At 44.1% G+C, this 19800-nt stretch overlaps 1 protein-coding gene across 19 annotated transcripts in view; it reads left to right on the top strand.

Moving 5' to 3' along the window:
• Positions 1–19800, top strand: part of FAT3 (FAT atypical cadherin 3) — a 420810-nt gene that overhangs the window by 257793 nt on the left and 143217 nt on the right. The window contains exon 4 of one of the 19 annotated variants that reach the window (XR_006931335.1): positions 2479–2594. The exons of the other annotated variants lie outside the window; for them this stretch is intronic. The gene's annotated coding sequence lies outside the window, so the exon portion shown is untranslated. The remainder of the gene's footprint in view (positions 1–2478; positions 2595–19800) is intronic. 19 annotated transcript variants of the gene reach the window in all.

Genomic DNA, 19800 nt, shown 5'->3' with positions numbered 1-19800 from the left:
ACTGACTCCTCAGTGCAAAAATAATTCATCTTTTTTTCTGTAGTGGAAGGAGAGAAGGAAAGCAAAGCGAGCATTGCAGAGAGAGCAAAGAGAAAATAAGAGGTTCAATCACAGAGTCACAAGCATTTGCCTGGGAGGGTATGGCCCAGACTGTGCTTTAGGGCTGAGGATGCTTTGATGTTCCTTACTGAACTGCCAATGGCTAATGTAGAACTGGAGGATTTCCAAGGTGAGTTTCTCCATGATGAACTCCTTGATTTGTCTTCCTGTTTGTTCTTTCTCTCAGAGACAGTTACTTCTAAATATTACGTTTTGTGTGGCACAGTACCCATAGAAAGAACAAGATTTCCATGTGATTTCATACACGTGCCCTGAGATTTCGTTTGGCTGTTCTCTGAAGAGGTAGGTCAGCAGGGGAGAATTCCTTGCCCAGAGTCAGGAGCTGAGTACTGGCCATCCCTTCTGGTCCCTGCTAGTTCTTAGGCTTTTGCCTCTTGTCATGAGCACATCCTCCATCACCATCCTGAGCTTTCTGGGTCTCTTCATGGAACTGTAGAATCACAGAATGGCCTGGGTTGAAAAGGACCACAACGATCATTGAGTTTCAACCCCTCTGCTATATGCAGGGTCGCCAACCAGCAGACCAGGCTGCCCAGAGCCACATCCAGCCTGGCCTTGAATGCCTCCAGGGATGGGGCATCCACAGCCTCCTTGGGCAACCTGTTCCAGTGCGTCACCACCCTCTGTGTGAAAAACTTCCTCCTAATATCTAACCTAAACCTCCCTTGTCTCAGTTTAAAACCATTCCTCCTTGTCCTATCACTATCCACCCTCGTAAATAGCTGTTCCTCTTCTGTATATGGCTGCTATTTCCAAAACATATAACAAGATACATCAAATTGGTATCATTGAGACTTGTGCCTCTCTGTCAAATTTTGTTGAAATTACCTACTAGAAACTGTGGAGGGCTTTTATCAAGCAGCACAATCATGCCATCTCCTTATCTCAGAAAAGAAGGCTAAACTAAGGGTAAGTTAAGACGTGAGCATCCGTCTGCCTTTGGCAGTTGAACATCAGTAAAATGAGAAGGGAAAGAAGTTTTACGTCTTAATGTAGTTAATATAGCTACAATCTACTATGTTTCATTGCCAATTTTGTTTATGTAGCGATGACTTGACTCTGTTGGTCAAATCCTATTAATAATGCAGTGCTGGTTTACTTTTATTTCTGTCTGACAGGAGCACTGAATTACAGTATTATGACATTATCTAGCAATATGGTTCAGTGATGGTTTGCTAAAATACTCTCCCAGATATAATTTATTACTTCTTTGGCTTGCTAAACTCTCTGAGTGACATTCAAACTTCAAGAGAGCCAATTATATTGTTTCTCAAAATAGACATATTCATTTGCAGAGTGTTGTAGCAGTACTTAGGATTTCTTGACGGTGTTTGTCTTTTATCCATGAAGTTTACTTTCAGTATCACTTCTACTTGGCTGCTGAAAGTAATCTCCAGCATCGGAATTTCCCTTTCACTCCCATATCCAGCTCCCTGTATCAGGATTCCGTGGCAGAACTTGCTGGTGATGGACAAGGCTCAGCAGTGGCTGTGGGAACTGAGGCGTAGGGCGGTTATAGGAACATCTGGGGACATGACCATGGCCACAGGCCCCATTGCAGCCCCACTGCCCTGCCGCTCACATACGTCACTTGGCATCAGCTGGCTGGCTGCTGGCTGACTTCACATCTTCCTCTCATCGACTGCCTGAGAGCTCGCTGATCTGTTTTGCTTGCAGTGTGATAGGTTTGAGCATACTGTATTATTTATAAATGTTTAGTAATTTTCTGTGTCAGCGATGTGTTCTTTGGGGCTGCTTCAGCCTTTCAGAAGCACACTTGACACAGTGTCTCTTTGTCTCGGCACCACAGCACTCCCAACCAGTTGGTCTGTGCACTTGCTTCCGCTTTCTGTAGTTTTTAAAATGTTCTTATGGTTTTGAGCCAAATGATTAATTAAACTTTCATTAGGATGCCAGGTCTAATTCTCATCCAAGATGCAGTAGCATGAATGGGAAGCGGCGGCAGTGGAGTTAAGCTAATATAAACTTGTAGATTGCGTGCTGTTGTCTTCAGCTACATTATCATAGTGCAAATCTTACTGAGGATTTTCCCTACAAAACCAAACAATTTTGGAAATACATTTTGACATTCAACCACCTTTCCTTGCTTGGATTCTTAGATTTATATTCATGCCCCAGAATCCAACCTTGAGGTGTGCTGCCCCACCTACAGCTTTCCACAAACTTGCCTCTCATATTTGGTCTGAATCAGCAATGATTACCTGTGGCGTATTCTGCGTTATGTGAGGATTAGTACATCTCCAAACAGAGGAAGAGAGTAGTATCTCCTAAGCCCCAGTTCCTTCCCCTTTGGAAAGATGGGTTGAGTTTTTAAGAGTTCATTGGCTCTGGTTGCAGGAGCTGCCTTTGCAGGTCACAAAACTGTACGGAAGACCTTCAGAGCAGCTGTGGCTCAGGCAGTTTCTTGTGCCATCTTCCTTTTTGCTTCTCTCCACCTCTTCCCTGCTCTCCAGGTGAGTGCAAATATAATTACAGCATCAGGTAGAGATTCCCTGAGTGACTTGCAGTGAGCTAGCTAGATTGTCTAACCATGGCTAGACCTTTGACCACTCCTTTCTTTAGTAGAAAATATATTGATGGGAGGCAAAGATATTGTCCAATAGAGCTCATATTGCCATACAGACACATGGACCTCTTATTTTACTGTTAGCTATGTAAACGTGAAGACGTATTAGTGCCTTAGGGATTTTTCATAGCCTTTTTAATTGCTATCTAAAAAAGAAATAGCTTATCATTTTCAAAGGGATAGCTTATCATCTTTAGAGGAACAAGTAGATTTCTTTAGTATTCCTTTTTGAGGGCAGAATAAATTGAGTTATTCTTCAGCTTAACTAAACAAGCAAAGAAAGCATTAGGAATAAGGAGAACAAAAGATGTCCAAGAATTATCTCATAAGACCAGATGGGCAAGCAGAAGTGTCGATCTCAGATAAACTTATGCCGAGAAAATATCTCATTTGCAAACAGGCACTGAACAGGGTGCCTGTGAAACCACTGAGAAAAGATGTGCCTGATCCCCAAATTGAAATGATGGCTTCTAGTTGACAGCAGCTTTGATGGCTCCTTAGAGCTACCCAAGCGAAAGAGAAGCTGATGCAGTTGTCAGCCTGATCACTGACTAACCGGACCCATCATGTTCTGACAGCTGTATCAGGTACAGATGGTTGTAATATTTTCTTAACTTCCACTCCATGGGAGAGTCAGACAGGTATATCTGATCCATCATCTGCCCCGTGTGTGGAGAGGCCACTCAACCCCATTGCGTCCCCTTCCATTCTTCCCATCCTTATTCAGCAGAGAAGTCACATATTCCCAACAAGACCTACAAAGCCTTAGAGTTCTGTTATTTCTCATATTATATGTATGTGCAGTCATATTCTTATTTTTCTTTTCCATATTCTCTCCTTTTTACTTGAATACTAATTACAGCTGTTTTACCCCACTCTGCACCATTTTACCTTCTTCCCAGTTTTTCTGAAGAGCAGAAGTGGCCAAATTCTTCCACTACCTCATGTCTGTAGAGATCACTCAGCTTTTGTAGCCCCACTTCTTCCAACAGCATTGGGTTTTGTGAAGTTTTTCCGCTGCCTGAAAAGGTGGGCGTTCTTGGCTTGACCTCTTCCAGCTGAAGTCACAGGCACTGCATATGCTTTGAAGGGGGCAGACTCTTTAGCAGGATCTGTTGTGAAAGGACAGGGAAAAGGTTTCAAGCTGAAAGAGGGAGATTTAGACTGGATTTAAGGAAAAAGTTCTTTATACTAACGGTGGTGAGGCACTGGCACAGGTTGCAGAGAGAGGTGGTATATGCTTCATCCCTGGAGACTCTCAGGGTCGGGCTGGACATGGATCTGAGAACCTGATGGAGCTGTAGGTGTCCCTCCTCATTGCAGGGGAGTTGGACTTGATGGCCTTTAAAGGTCTCTTCCAACTCAAATGATTCTATGATGTGAAGAAGTGGCTCTAGAAATAAGGCTGCTCTTCTGTGTCAGATAGCTTCCAGCTGAAGCCATGTTCCCCATGGCTTAACCACCATGTGGTTGGAAAGTGTCAAAGACAAAGCACAAACTGCTGATTTATGGGAGGGATGCTACAGCAGGTAAAATCTGCACCTGACTTCATTGTGAAGGGAGGAATTTAACTGACAGGACTGGCTCTGAAGAGTTTTTCTTGGGATCTAAATTTAAATACAGGTCTTATCCATGCTAATTTGAAGACATTAACTAAATTCAGGCACATTATGAAAAGTAAAACAGTTATTTTGGTATAGGGGCACCCAAAATGAAATAATGAGCACAGATCTGATTTCAACAGATGCTGCTCTTCAGTCTTCTAGAAAACCTGACTTTTTAAAGATACCTCTTTTTGAAGCACCCCAAATTATTACATCTAAAAAAAAAACTAAATAAAATATTGAAATATGACTTTGTACCTTATGGCTAGGAGAGTAAAAACGCAAATTGTACTGCTGAGCATTAACTTCAATTACCTCTGATTCCCTCAGGTGCAGATTTGTTCACTTGGCAGGCTGGCTCAGAAGCAGACACTGTCAGCACGCTCATGCACTGCCCCCATTCAAGGCCACAGTATTTCAGAGTTTCTGGCAATAGTTTGACCCAGCTGTTGGCATGCCCCTTGCAGTGGAAGGCAATGGAGCCCTGTGCAGCTCAGCAGATGCAAGCCCGGCTTTCTGTGATCACTTGTATTTGGCTCTGATTTCCAGAGATGGGAGCCCCATCAGCACATCAAGCCTTACTCCAGTACTAAGAAACACAATGAGATCTGACAAAAATGAGCACAGGTGATTGCTCATTTATGCTTTTGCCAACTGGCTAGTGAGTTGATATGGCAGAGCCAACATTCAAATTAAAGTTTGACTCACATGTATCCAGTATATTGCTCACTATCTTCTTTCTCAGAGGTGTTTTGGCAAGAGGAATTCACATTTGTCTTCCAGGGGTTCAGCATCTACCCAACCTTTACTTGGCTCAGTAAAATAGATGTTCAGTACCGGGAGAATAATTTGTGAAAGCATTCTCCTAAGTGTCAGCTTAAAAAATTGGTGGTGGCTAAAATGGTCCTTTCAAATCCAGTATTGATCATTTGTGTAAGCAAGTGAGAAATGTTCCAGAAATGCATTTCTCAGCTGTTACTGGAAGTGACACAGATTTTGTCCAGTTTCCTGAGCTGTGTCTGTAAATGAATCTCACATTTGGTCATTTGGATTTAGGGACTATGAATGAAATACAGTAACCAAACAAACTCGTAAGATGTAGGAGGGAAGATTTTGGCTATTCATTTCATAGGCACAGCGAGCAGATTAGCTGCTAAGTGCTTCAATTTGCTTGTAAATTGTTTTATTATCGTATTGTCTTTGTAATGTCTTTGGATGCCCAGTCCCTGGAAACACTCAAGGCCGGGCTGGATGGGGCTCTGATCACCTGATTGAGCTGTGGGTGTCTCTGTTCATTGCAGGGGAGATGGACTAGGTGGCCTCTAAGGGTCTCTTCCAAGTCAACCAATTCTGTCATTCTATGTAATACATGAACAATCATCGCTCCTGCAAATTGAGGATATTGTCATATCCTGGGTTTGCAAGAGAAACAAGAAAGGTGGAGGACCTGGTAAGAGGGAAGTAATGTGGAGTTATTCTTGAAATATTTACTGCCCTTCACACATTTTTATGGGCTTCAGGAGAGATCTGAATGAGGTGTTAGGCTGAAAGCTGAACTGAGAGTCTGTTCCTTATGTAGGGGAAGATGGTATAAAGGAATGAGCTGTTTGACAGCTGGACTTTCACTTCGGATGGGTATTTGCACAGGAGACTGCGAATCACCACCTCATTTCTAGGCTGCTTGAAATACAGATGTGGGCATGAGGTGGAGTCATTGTCACATACACTGTCCCCAAGCAGGTGTATGGAGACCACACTGGCAGCTTCTCCTTTGTTGTGACTGTGCAGGAAGCCAAGGAAGGAGCCATGCAGGTCGGCCACTGGGGAGTGCAGTGGGGCAGGGACACAGGAGTTGATGTCTGAACCCCAGAGCCCTGGTGCTCCTCTCCCTGGGACAGGCTGTGCTCAAGTCCCCTCCTCAGGGCTTGGTTTGCAGGCACATAAAAAGCAATGAAAGCAGAGCAGTAAGAATTTTGCAAATAAATAACCGCTCTTCAACATCAGCCTGCATCCACCTCATAAACCCACATCTTGAGCTTGGCACGGGAAAGGCAAAAAACCAGCATTCAACCAAAGACTGGGCTTGTGATTTATTTATTTTTTTATACTCCCAAAGTTCAGCTATTTTTACCGAACACAGCATTCGTACCCCTATAACTGTGCTGGCACGTGGGCGGCGAGCTGCCGGTGTCTGACAGCTTGCTAATAATGTAGCGCGCTGCGAGCACAGCCTGTGCCAGCAGCCATCACCAGGGCAGGAGGCAGCTCGATGACAGGCTGCAGGAGCGGCAAGTGCCATCTGAGAGCTGACATCGAAGGGAATTTCCCAATTACTGCTGCGGTGTTATGCTGAGGGTGGCAGGGAGGGCAAGCAGAAAGCACAGTGCTGACTGCGAGGTGCACGGCACCTTTATCAAAATGAACAATTTGTAGTTAGGGCATGCAATTGAGTTTTATTACGGTTTGAAAGAAAAAGGATAATAAGCTATTGACAGCTGAGGTTGCAGTCTGAATTCAGCCATAATCGCAAGCACAGATGCTTGTGTTTTCACACAAGCGACTGCATTCACTAAGTCTGCCTGTATAAACAGTTAAAGCTCAGGGCTGAATTGCCAAAAGACACCAAAACTTCTAAATACCAGGACACTGCTGCCCACAAAATGCTGCATGTGTCTGAGAGGTCCAGGGAGGAATCACAGAATCACAGAACGGATTGGGTTGGAGGGGACCTGAAAGCCCCCCCAGCTGCAACCCCTGCCATGGGCTGGTTGCCTCCACCAGCTCAGGCTGCCCAGGGCCCATCCAACCTGGCCTTGTGCACCTCCAGGGATGGGGCACCACAGCTCTCTGTGCAGCAGTGCCAGGGCCTCATCACCTCCCAGCATTTACCCTAAATCTCGTCTCTTTTAGTTTAAAGCCATTCCCCCTTGTTCTATCACAGTCTGCCCATGTAAAAGAAGAGAGAGGAGCAGAGCAAGTAGTGGTGAGGGTGGGATTACTCTGCTTTCATGTCACTGTTTCACAGTTAGGCTCTGTGCTGACTTGTCTGGAAGCACTGGAGAAAAGGCCACAATTCTGATGCTGTTTGGCCTTTCCTGTGCTTCTCACAGCAGAAACCCAAATTGCAGCCTTAGACAGCACGCTGAAATTTACTTAGCTAAAATTAGACAAGATAACGTCCGTCCTATGCAGTGCTTGGCTTCATATCAGTTGAAATATTAATTCTCTTCCGGTGACAGCACAGTGTTGCTATGGTGTAGCTCCTGCAAAGTTACAGAAACAGTATGTTTTTTCCCCCAGTAGAAGATATTTTAATATAGAGTTGCCAAACAACTTGATTTAAACATCTTTTCTGTGAAGCAATACAGAGGAAGATCGGGGACTCAACATCTCCCATGCACTGTCCAAAGTAAACCTTTGCCTCTTCCCTGTGGGCAGCTGTGGTTTCCCCTAAGCACCAGAGTTTGTCCTCTTGGGACACTGGGACACAAGAACTGTGGGAATATAGCCTCTGTCAAAGCACGAAGAGAGACTATTCAGCATCACAGTGGGATCCTTGAATCCAAACTCCTAAATTTAGAGAAAAATATGGAAATTAAAAACACTGTAATGAAGGGGAGTGGGGTTTTTCAGGAGGAATAAAAAAAAAAAAAAAAGAAGTGTTGGAAAGCTGCGATTCAGTGAGAAAAGCACTTCATTTGATGCCCAATTTTGTCAAAAGCATTTGTGAGGGAGGGAGGCTATCAGTGGTGGGATGCAGTATAAGGAGATATGAATTAGCACAGCTCTATGTTAGATAAGATGCAGAGAACAGACCATATAGAAGGAAAATGAAATTAAGATCACTATTAAGACCCTAAACCATTCATCAGTGGGAGGCGTGCCATTCTAGCCAATGTCCTTGTGTGCCCAAGAAGTTGACACAGCAGGCAAGGGACTGTTTTCTTTTCTCTCTCAAGATGATGGCTTAATGGCTTGCCTAGCCATGGGCATGTGGTGCTAAATGATACGTGCTCAAGCATCTGAGCATGGCACAGATGCCCAGGACCTACAGAAGAGTTCCCTCCTTCCAGCGAGGGTTGGGAGAAAGACCTTAAGCCTAAGCCTGCTTGAGTGCAAGCAACTGAGTTGGACATGTACTGCTGGTCCTGTAACTTGCATGTAGATACCAAAATTTAGATGTCTTAATTTCAAAATTAATCCCATCTAATGTTTCATATTGACAGACTTACTGCATTACAAGTCCTCCAAAGGCAATTTCTGTGTATTTCACTCAAAGTTTCTTAATACACATGTCTATTTTATTAGGTATTTTCCTTATTTATGCCATATGTATTTCAAATATGATACATGCCCTTTCTTTATTCATAGAACCATCACAGAATCATAGTCATTAAGGTTGGAAAAGACCACTAAGATCATCCAGTCCAACCATCAACCTACACCCACCATGCCCAATAACCACATCCCTCACTGCCACATCTCCACAGTTCTTGAGCACCTCCAGGGTGACTGCACCACCTCCTTGGGCAGCCTGTGCCAATGCCTCACCACTCTTGCTGAGATTTTTTTCTAATCAAACCAGAGCCTCACCTGGTGCCTCATAAGGCCATTATTCAAGGCCTTATTCTATCACTGTAACCTGGGAGAAGGGGCGACCCCCACCTTACCACAACCTCCTTTCAGGGAGCTGAAGAGTGATAAGGTCTCCTCTGAGCCTCTTCTTTTCCAGACTGAACAATCCCAGTTCCCTCAGCCGCTCCCCATACCACTTGTGCTCCAGACCCCTCACAGCTTCACAGAATCACAGAATGGCCCAGGTTGGAAGGGGCCTCAAGGATCGTGAGTCTCCACCTCCCCCACCACAAGCAGGGCCACCAACCTCCACATTTAATACTAGACCAGGCTGCCCAGGGCTCCATCCAACCTGGCCTTGAGCACCTCCAGGGACGGGGCATCCACAGCCTCTCTGGACCGCCTGTTCCAGCACCTCACCTCTCTCATAGTAAATAACTTCTCTCTGATATCTAACCTAAATCTTCCCTCCCACAATTTAAAACCATTTCCCCTTTTCCTGTTGTTATCTACCCTTTCAAAGAGTTGACACCCACAGCCTTCTTCTTTCCAGGCTGAACAAGCCCAGCTCCCTCACCTCTATGAAGCCTGTCTTCATAGAGGAAGTGCTCCAGCCCTCTGATCATCTTTGTGGCCCTCCTCTGGGCCCTCTCCAACAACTCTCTGTCTTTTTGTACTGAGGGCTCCAGACCTGAACACAGTACTCCAGATGGGGCCTCACAAGAGCAGAGTAGAGAGGAACAGTCACCTCCCTTCTGGCTACCCCTCTTCTGATGGAGCCCAGGATACCATTTGCTTTCCGAGCTTTGTTGCCCTCCTTTGGACATGCTCCAGGGCCTCATCATCTTCCTTGTAGTGAGGCGTTCTGTTATTCTGACACTGTACGCCATATCTATGCCATATATATTTTACAGGTGATACATGCTCTTTCTTCATTCTAACATCACATGAGCCACTCACACACCTGGCAAAGTGGAAGGTGGTTAGAATTTGGTACTCCATGTAGCTGGGCAGTGCCCATCCTGCTGCAGGACTGCAGAGCTTCCCTTGGCCATGTATACATCTGGGCTTGACACCAAGCACGTCAGTGAGCTGCTCCATGCCTCAGGTCCTTGCTGCATGGTCACATTCCCACACACTGGCCCTGTGGCTATTGAACCTTATGGCTGCTGCACAAGAAATTTCTTGTTTCACGTGAGATTGTTCTCTTCTTATTTAGGGAAAAGTGATAAAAGAGACCGGGAGTATGCAGCTAAGCAAAATGTTTACTCATTATCTCATTGATGGGTTCAGCAGTCTCTTGGCAAATCCACTCTCTATCTAAAGCACAAGCTGGTTTTCCGTGTTTGGGAGTTGAAGTTTAACCCTTGGAGGGACTTTGTGGGAGAGGGGGTCCTGTTTCTAGGGTCTGTTTCCCTCCCTTCATCACATCACACAGCATGCAGGGCACAGCTCCCAGGGTGAGCTGACGCCATACTCCATCCAAAGCAACCCTGATGCATACCCACAGCTTTCACCAAGCAGGTCCCTCTGCCTTGTGGTGTGCTGACAGCAAAGTCCCTACTGATGGATGGTGCCTACATGGCCTCAAAAAGCCCTGTAGGACTGATAGCAGCAACAGTCCCCTCTCCCACACACCGCTCACTTGTGAATGAAACACGATGAGGGCAGTGCAGGGTTAACCACTGCTCTGTCAGCTTTTTTTGTGCTGGCATAGCCCTTTCACAGCAAGATGTCATTGGCTGAATTGATTATTTCTTCTTTGTTCTGCTGTCCAGACTCAAGAGAAAAGCAACTGCTGGCAACTTTCAGTTCTCAGGGCCTCCTTGCTACAACACCCTTCCTGCGAATGTGGCCAAAGCAAGTGGAGGTGGAGCTTGTTTTATAGAGGTTTCTGTTAGGGCTGCAGATCGTCATGGGTCAATTGCTGCTTCTAGCATAAACCTTGCTGCCCAGGCTGGCTGGAAGTGTCTGTGTTAATTACCATTAGGCTGAGGAGTTTCTGTCTGTAGACACAAGTTGTATTGCTTTAACTATTCTGATATCATTAAAGTCATACAAATACCCTGAAATGAACGCAGTTACAGCACTATAAATGACCTTATTTATCTCATATTCTATGCTAGTATAAAGCACCTTTATGCCCACATAATTGCACTCACTAGGGGTTGTGCCAGTGTAAATGTTTTGGTACAGAAATCAATAACTGGCATAGTTAGAGGCAGCTGGCAGTCTGAGGTGCAGCACAACAAATAGACTGAGTGCTCTGCTATTTTTGGTTTTAATCTATCATTCTTATCTTGACCTCAAAATAAAATTGAATAGGAAGTTGAAATTATCTCTGCAGCAGAAATAGGGGTCACAGGTGTTATGTCCCTGTTGACCTCCAGCAGCCAGAGGATGTACAAGCTGCAGGAGCTGCAGGGTGGGAGCAGTCCCTCCTGACTTACTCCTTGCACACAGATACAGAAAGGGTCCAGTGTGCAGAGGCAGAAGTGGTGGGAGAGTGATGAAGCCTAAAGCACCGGAATTGATTGTCCCTCTGTAGTCAGCTCTGGTGAGGCCGCACCTTGAGCACTGCGTTCAGTTCTGGGCCCCTCACTACAAGAAAGACACTGAGGCACTGAAGCGTGTCCAGAGGAGGGCACTGAAGATGGTGAAGGGGCTGGAGCACAAATCTTATGGGGAGCAGTTGAGGGAGCTGGGATTATTCAGTGTGGGGAAGAGGAGGCTCAGGGGAGACCTTATCGCTCTCTACAGTGGTGGGGTTGTGGTGAGGTGGGGGTCGGCCTCTTCTCCCAGGTAACAGCCAATAGGATGAGAGGTGATCACCTCAAGTTGTATCAGGGGAGGTTCAGGTTGGATATGAGGAAAAATTTCTTCTCAGAAAGAGTGGTGAGGCACTGGCACAGGCTGCCCAGGGAGGTGTTCAAGAAACGTGGAAATGTGGCACTGAGGGACGTGGTCAGTGGGCATGGTGGGGATGGGCTGCTGCTTGGACTGGATGGTCTTAGTGGTCTTTTCCAACCTTAATGATTCTGTGATTCTGCGTTGCCATTCTGCCTGGATCTATTTCTGCGTACTCAGACAAGCATTGCCAATGGAAGAGAAACATTCAGTTTCTTCTGTAGAAGAGTTAGATTTGGGCTGTAAAAAAGTTGGTGGTTATTTCCTCCATCTTAAAATATTTTCAGTATCTAATCCATTTGTGTGACATCTCTGGGTTTAAATTCACCACGTACATTCCAAGGACCCACAACAGGTGTAACCTGTTCCTTTTGTATCCTACAGGAGCAGTTTATAGACCTAGGGCTGTGCTACTGCTATGAAAATGATACTAAAATAAAATGAATAACTTGAGTGAGGGAGAATGCCTGACTGTTTCATCAAGGCTTGTACAGCACAGACACTAGAAGCATGGTCACACCATCCTGCTGTGAAATGCCAGTCACCCTCCTGCCACATGAGGGATGTTTTAAAGAGGTATTGAGCCTTAGCCTTAGAAACCTAGCCCATCGATGGTGGTTTCTTCTGATCTGAAGATTGTCTGGTTTTTATTTGTATGATTTTTGCCCACGCTGATCACTTTTTATCCCAAGGAGAAGTCTCAACATTGATCCCATTCTTAAAACACAGACCTGAGAGACTGAAGAGTTAAAAATGCACTCCTGCTATGGTTTGCACCAGTCTTCAACACGTTTTTAATTTTATAGCTAAGTTTCTATATCTGTAAAATGAGAGAAATCTGTTTAACCTGTGGAGGAGTTAACTCCCAACCTCACGCTGGCTTTTGATGAGGAATTCATTGACATTTATGAAGTACAATGTGATTTTTGTGTGATTGATGGTGTTAATGAATATGAAGTTGAGGTTCGTAGACTTTTGTCTCAGTTACAGCTGAGATAGAATTGTTTTCTTCAGAGTGTCTAGTATGATGCTATGTTTTGTTTCTAGGAGAAGAACAATGCTGATAACACATCGATGTTTACAGCTGCTGCTAAGCAGCGTTGTACAGAGCCAAGGCCATTTGCACCCAAGGGCACAAGTTGCTGGGAGGGGACAGAACCAGGACAGCTGACTTAAAGTGGCCAAAGGGACATTCCATACCATATGACATCATGTAGAAGGAGTTTTGAAGGTGGTGGGAGTTCATCACGCTCTCTTCTGCTGCTCAGGGGGCTAGCTGGGCACTGGTTGGTGGGCGGTGAGCAATTGCTTGTGCATCACTTATTATATACATACATATTAATTTATATATATGATTATTATCCTTTTCACTACCTTAGTGAAGAGTTTTAGCTCAACACACGAGTTCAACTTTGTTTTTGTTTTCTATTCTCTCTCCTATCCCACTGGGAAGGAAGGAGTGAGAGAACAGCTGCAGTGCTCAGCCACCTGCTGGGTTAAACCACAACTTTCCTGGACTTAACTCTTCTTTATTATTTTTCAGGTACCTCTGAAAAAACATAGAGTCATTTTGGAATTTGTTTTTATTTCCAGCTTTACAAAACATACCGCAAACTATGGGAAGCTTAAGTAACTATGTGTTCTGAGTGCTGTGTCTGTGGCAGTTTTATTCCCTTTACAATTGGATTAAAATTTGTAACTGATCTACAAATCAACCCTTTGATGCAGTACATCTGCCAGAAACCAAAACTGCTCTGGCTCAAATGATAGACACTTATTCTGGCTGACAACTTGTACTTTGAATTGGAAGCTGCGGCTTTTGAAATGAATTGGACAGGGTGAAATCATCGCAGTCTTAGATGTAGACAATGACAGAAGCCAGTATGTTCAGTTCTCTTTGCTGAGGCTCATAACGCACATAGAAAGCTGCTGATCGTACTGGATTGCGATTGAAGATATTTGCCCTTCATTGAACAGGGAGCTTGCAATCACATTTTGCTGGAATAGGTTCTTTGTACAAACAAAACTTAAATCAGAAGGAAGTTCTATCTCATTTCTTCCTCTCTGATCAAAACCTTCATGCCTGAGCACCTTGTGCAGAGGAGCATTAGGCTCACATTTCTGAAGTCTTATTTGTTATTCAAGATTTGCTCCTGATAGCTTAAACTACTGAAACCCCTACCACCACCCATACAGCTTTAAAAATGGAAAAATGGTTCATTTTCAGCACTTGGCAAAGCCTTTCATTGTAAAGGGGAGCAAGTAGAAAAGAACTGCCTGCATCCAAAGCCCCCAAATCTTTCCACTTGTTCCCAGGGCTCGGACAACAATACCACTATGAAAATAGCTCTGAGGAGGAAGAGCATGCTGGGTAATGAGATGCAAATGAGCACACTAAGCATCCCACTCTGATTCAGAGCCTTTGTGTCCACTAGTTCAGTAACAACTGGCTTTTGTGTCATGATAGGTTAGCACAGAAGAGATTTCTCAATGTGTGTGTGTGTTATCCTCATAGTTCTCAGCTTGTGGTCAGCAGGATAGTTAAACGTGGCATCCATTTTATGGAGAAGCTGGTAGAAAAGTTGTCTAGATTAAAGCTGGCTGAAATAAGAGTGTCGCAGTTAAATGGAACAAAACTCAGTGCTAGGCTTTTAAAAAGAGAACAGTTTTTTTTATTTGTATTACTCTACAAGTTGGTTTTCCCTACTGTAATCAAGGTCATGTGCATCCAGTTGCTGTGGCCAAGATAGATTGCATGCGACACTGAAGTCTTCTCTGTGTCTCTTGGGTTCCTTTGACCTACAATAAACTGAGTCTGGACAGGTCTTCCAAAGTACTCATAAATTAACAGTTACCCTTGTATCAGAAACTTATTTCCATCCCTATAAAACCCTATAAAACAATGCTTGTTGTTTCCATCTCGCCTTGGATATCTTTAGGGCTGTCATTTCCATTGGGATGATGCTATGTGTGATGTCCTGTATCCTTGCTGCCCTTCAGTTATCAGACCACAGGTCTAATAGGTCATCAGTGCTGGGACCTTAAGGCTGCTTTCTGCCCAGATATAAGTAGCACCTTCCCAGTTTGCCAGTTTGCCTGCTGTTAGTTATCTCCTTGGTTTATCAACATACCATTCTCTTAAACCTGACTGTTGTTTCTTTTGGTGCTTTCACACACGTATGTTTCCATTTCTACCTCACTCATATCCGTCTTAAGGGCTAAGAAAGAAACATGATTTACTCTTTTGGAAGGGAGAAGTATCTTCATTTGCTCCTTGGACTCACAGTTCTTTTGGGTAGTGCCAGGAGGACCTCAAAGCCCCATTGATGTGACCCGTAGAGAAGCACAGGTGGGTCAAGTCATAGGCACCCATCTTCCAAGTGGGAGAACATCATCATCTGGGGCCTTCAGAGGGTGAGGAGGTGAGATACGAGGACCTGCATACTAGCCAAGGGTAGAAGGGAGATTGGAGAAGGGAGAAAGAAGGAAGCAGTAGAAGTTGTATGTGGGAGGTGGTAGATGAAAATAATAGGTCTGGACTTTGGGCAGGAGGAAATGAAACGCAGATGGTGGTGCCTTGTCTCTGTAGCTGTAGCATCTCCAGCAAAGGCATGTTGCAGCCTCTGGTTGCTCCTGCATCTTTTGTCCCCAAAGCAGTCCAGGCAGCAGCACCGCTCATCATTCCTTGGGCAATACCTGCTCCTCTGGCATCAGGCTCGTGGGTGGCAAAGCCTTGGTCAGGGTATTCTCAGGGGACTGATGTGCTCGAACTATGGGGTTTATCAATAAATCAGTGCATTTCTAAAAAGCAGCCAGCAGGGGGCGGTGCTTGGGGTGCTGTTGAGATTCCAGATTGAGCAACAGAACTTGGGTCTGCTGTCCTTCCACCTGTACACATGGGAAGAGCTCAGCCTGAGGATCTCACCCATCCATTGGTGCTCAGGTGAGAGCTCTGTGCCGACAGCTGATTCTGCCACTTTTCCTCAGCTAAAGATTTTCTCATACTTGGGACCCTCTGCTCTGACAGTTGCTCAGCTAGACTGAGGTATTGGCCTCATTCTGCAGATAAAGGCAGTTCCTGCTTATGTTCCAGTTTTACCGTGCATTATTGTTATTTGTTATGTGCAAAGCCATTGAAGTTGGGGGTCAGAGCCAGTACTACACTTCATCCATTGCTAAGAATTAATATAAATCTCTATATGGAGGAGCAAAGAAAAAGCAGCAAACCTTAGAAACCAAAGAGATGAATTTTATTCTTTAAAGAAATTATTTTCTTTACCCATATAACCATAAATTTTGGAAAAGTGCTTAGTGCTGCTATGACTGAGCTTTATGAGATTGTTAGTTAATAATAATACCTTTCTCTTACACAAGTGATTTTTTCCTTTATCGATCACAAGGCACTTTACGGAGAAAGATATCAATTATCCCAGTTTTTATGGGAGGGGAAACTGAAGCTCTGAGACATCAAATGTCAGGTGGAAGGTTACTGAACAAGTCAGGGGGTGAGCAGGAAACCAAACAGAGCGTCTCAGTGCTGCTTCCCAGGCAGGAGACCATTTTGGGAAGGGCAGCTGAGGTATACATAGGTCTGTCTGAAGGCTGTATGTCACCAAAGAAGGCCATATATCTTTTCTATGAGACCTCTTTCTGCAGCTCTGCATTCTGTGTCTGCATCAGGAAGGTCACGTCACCAATGAATCATTTTTTATTGGAGATGAAGATGAGATTGACTTCATCTGGGGAATCTGCTGTTAGCACAAGGCACTGCTTTCCCAGCACCAATGAGTGCTAATTGGTGGAGGCAATTGCTGGTAATGAAGGGTGAAAGGCTTTCTTCTGAGCCCAGCTGGAGAAAAGCAGACCTATTTTCCTATTGTCAAGAGCAGCACTCATTGAGGGTGTATGTGAAAAGATGCAAAATCATATCTCTTTAGAAGGTAATGAAGGTGTCTAGATGAGGAAAAAACACTGACAGCTGTGCCCTGCACACACCTCCACACCTCCTCCACAATTGAGGAAAGAAAATACCAGGACTTAGCCTGCTGCAACCCAGGCATGTGTTATACAAAAGCATACATTGGAGACTTTGTTATTATTACTTTTTCCTGTCTTTGTTGTTATATCATAATATGCCAAAGAAAGAGATGGAACAAAGCTGGGCGTGCAGGATGGGATGCGGAGTGTTTGCGTGTCCCCTTTTCACTGGAGGTGTCACCACCCACCCCATCGCCCGTGTTATATAACTCTCCTTTCCTGCAAACAGTGAAATTCATTAGCATAAATTATAACCAGAGTCTAGTTAGGCTCAGTTGTCACTTTTGCAAAATGATGAGGCCTTTGTGCACAAAAAAAAAATTAAAGAAAATTGTATAATGATTATGTGCGCTGGTTACTAAGCTAGCCACCAGTTAGATATATTTATAGCTATTCCTGCAAGTAACAATTACATGCTAATTATAACCCAAATAGAATTGTGTAATTTCTCCCTGAAAATGGAAGCAATGCAGGGAGATGTTAAAATCTGTGCTGAGGCATCGTATTAGCAATGAGGTTTTTAGGCAGCACTGCACTCTGTAAGGGATGGAAACAAAAGAAGATATGAATGTTCTTTCTGTTCTTATGTACTCATTTAAGCCTAAAGAAAAGATCCGAACTTTGAAAACTCCATATCCCACAGCCTGTGAATTTCCATACAAAGTGTTTTAGGAAAGCTAAATTGGACTCCTGCAGCCAGTTACTTATTGAAAAGTATTATCAAATCTTGGAGTGGAGTCATATAAGTGGGAGATAACAAATGAAATGTCCATGGAGGGCAGTGTGAAGAATAAACCTTGTGTTTACTCTTCTTTTTGTCTGACCTCCGTCGTCTTCAAGGCTTTTGAATGCTTTTTGAAGGACAGTAGATTTAAAGACATGGAAATAGATTGAAAATGGGATAAAAGTGCTCATGTGTTTAGCAGAAGTAAATTGTACCAGCCTACCTTGATGTCATTGATAAGATAAATGATGTTCTAAGAAATGCTATATATGTAATCTACGTGGACTTCTGTAATGCATTTGGTATGGTTGCACTGCAGAATTTATGAGGCATGAGGACATGGAGATTAATAGGATAATTGATATGTGCATATGGGTCTGGCTGAGGAGGAAATAAAAGTGATGAGTCTTGAAAGAGAAATTTGCACGCTGAAAGGCATACATTAACAGTTTCAAGTGTTGGCTAGACAAATGATCTTGTTTGGTGTTCCCATCAAGGATGCCAGCTTCAAAAGTGGGAGGTTCTGGTCCAGAAATAGCAGTCATCTTACATAGAGGAGGTGCCAGGGAGGAAAAAAAATAGAATACCTGAGGGTTCAAGGGGAAGAAATGGAATGAGATTTGCTGGCAGTATAAAGGAAACAGTGCATTTGGGGACTAATAACATGATTGCCCATCTCTGCTCAAAGTGCATGCACTGAGGCAGTGGTTAGTGTGGTTTATGGGGGCTGTGGAGATGTTACTGGAGCACAGCATTCAGTCTCCGTCCCTCAGGCTTAGGGTGGATGACAGCACACTGGAATTGCAATGCAGGAAGGTGAATGGAAAATTCATTACGTGAAAGGAAACCAAAGGAGCTTGGTCTATTTACTTCACCAAGAGAAAGGCTGACAGGTTTATTATGGGTCTCTAGTAGGCAGCGTGGCATCAGCTGGCTTGTGTCCCCACGGCATGAGTCACCTCCCCTTTGTAGGAGATTTGTCATGGTGTTGCAGCTGAAGACAGAGCCAGGGAGAAAGCTGTGAGTGACTGGGGTCTGTAGCCCAGGTTTGGTCCCAGGCCAGGTTGGATGGGGCCCTGGGCAGCTTGATCTGGTGGGTGCAACCAGCCCACGGCAGGGGGTTGGGGCTGGATGAGCTTTGTGGTCCCTTCCAACCCAAACCATTCAATGAAGAGAAAATGGGAAGTCCCGTGGAGCCCTCCATTCCACAAGGCAGAACAGACTGTCACACCATATTGCCTTTTAAACATAATTTAAGAACAACAACAACAAGCCAAAAGCTACCTTTAAAGGCATAATCCAAATTCTTCCCTGGAATAAATGTTCACTTTGCATTCTGTGCAGAGCTTTCATATTTTCAGGAAAAAGCTAAGAAAAGTCTCACAAGAAACAGGAGGGCCGACCAAAAAATAGGAGTTTTCTTCTGCTTATTCTTTACTTTTTTTTTTTCCTCAGACATAACCACTCATTAGAAAACACGATCGTTTTTAAAAGCAGTCACTTTTGATACCTAGCTGTTTTCTAAGAGGTCGTTCTGCTCATTGTCACCTCTGGAAAAACAATAACGCAGCAGTCGTTCACATAATTGCACAGGCTTGCCTGGTGTTTTTTTTCTCTTGTTCAATAAAGTATCATTCATTTAGATCAAAATACAGTCTTCTTAAATTAGAGGTTTACACGTGTAATTGTATCAAATGATATGTTTGTTTACATCTCCAAGTAAAATTTACATCATTTTCTATCATTTATCTTTGAAATTCAATTTCATTTTGTCTATCTCTAATTTATTGCAGGGGATGAATCTGCTGTTAGAGTGTTTACAACGCCCCTCACTGCCTGTGGGTAATAAAATTACCCCGGTTATTGCTATTCATTTCTGCATTTCTGTGGTTAGGAACACTTGATGGTTTTACTTTCCTGAATTAGGTTGGAAATCCTGATGCTGTTTGTTTTGGCTGCTCCCTTTTTTCCTTCCCGTCGAAAGTCCCAAATTTAGTTTCGTGCTATCAGAGAGCAGTGGGACAGCTGACAGCTGATGGCTGTATTCCTGAACAGCTTTGTACTCTTCTCTGTGTTCAGAATACGTAGGCTGCATTCGTACCTTTATGTGCGTTGTTAATAAATATTTGAGATTTCTAATAAACTCATCAGTAAAGTCGTGTGTTCCCACATGAATTTCTGCACAATCAGCCTGCGGGAGCAGGCAGTGCTTATCACCAGTTGCTGAATTCATGGAGTGATTTTGG

Source organism: Gallus gallus, chromosome 1 (genome assembly GCF_016699485.2).
Source record: "Gallus gallus isolate bGalGal1 chromosome 1, bGalGal1.mat.broiler.GRCg7b, whole genome shotgun sequence".
Lineage (NCBI taxonomy): Eukaryota > Metazoa > Chordata > Aves > Galliformes > Phasianidae > Gallus > Gallus gallus.
The sequence above is the reverse complement of the archived record's forward strand: the minus strand, read 5'-3'. Positions and strand labels throughout refer to the sequence as shown.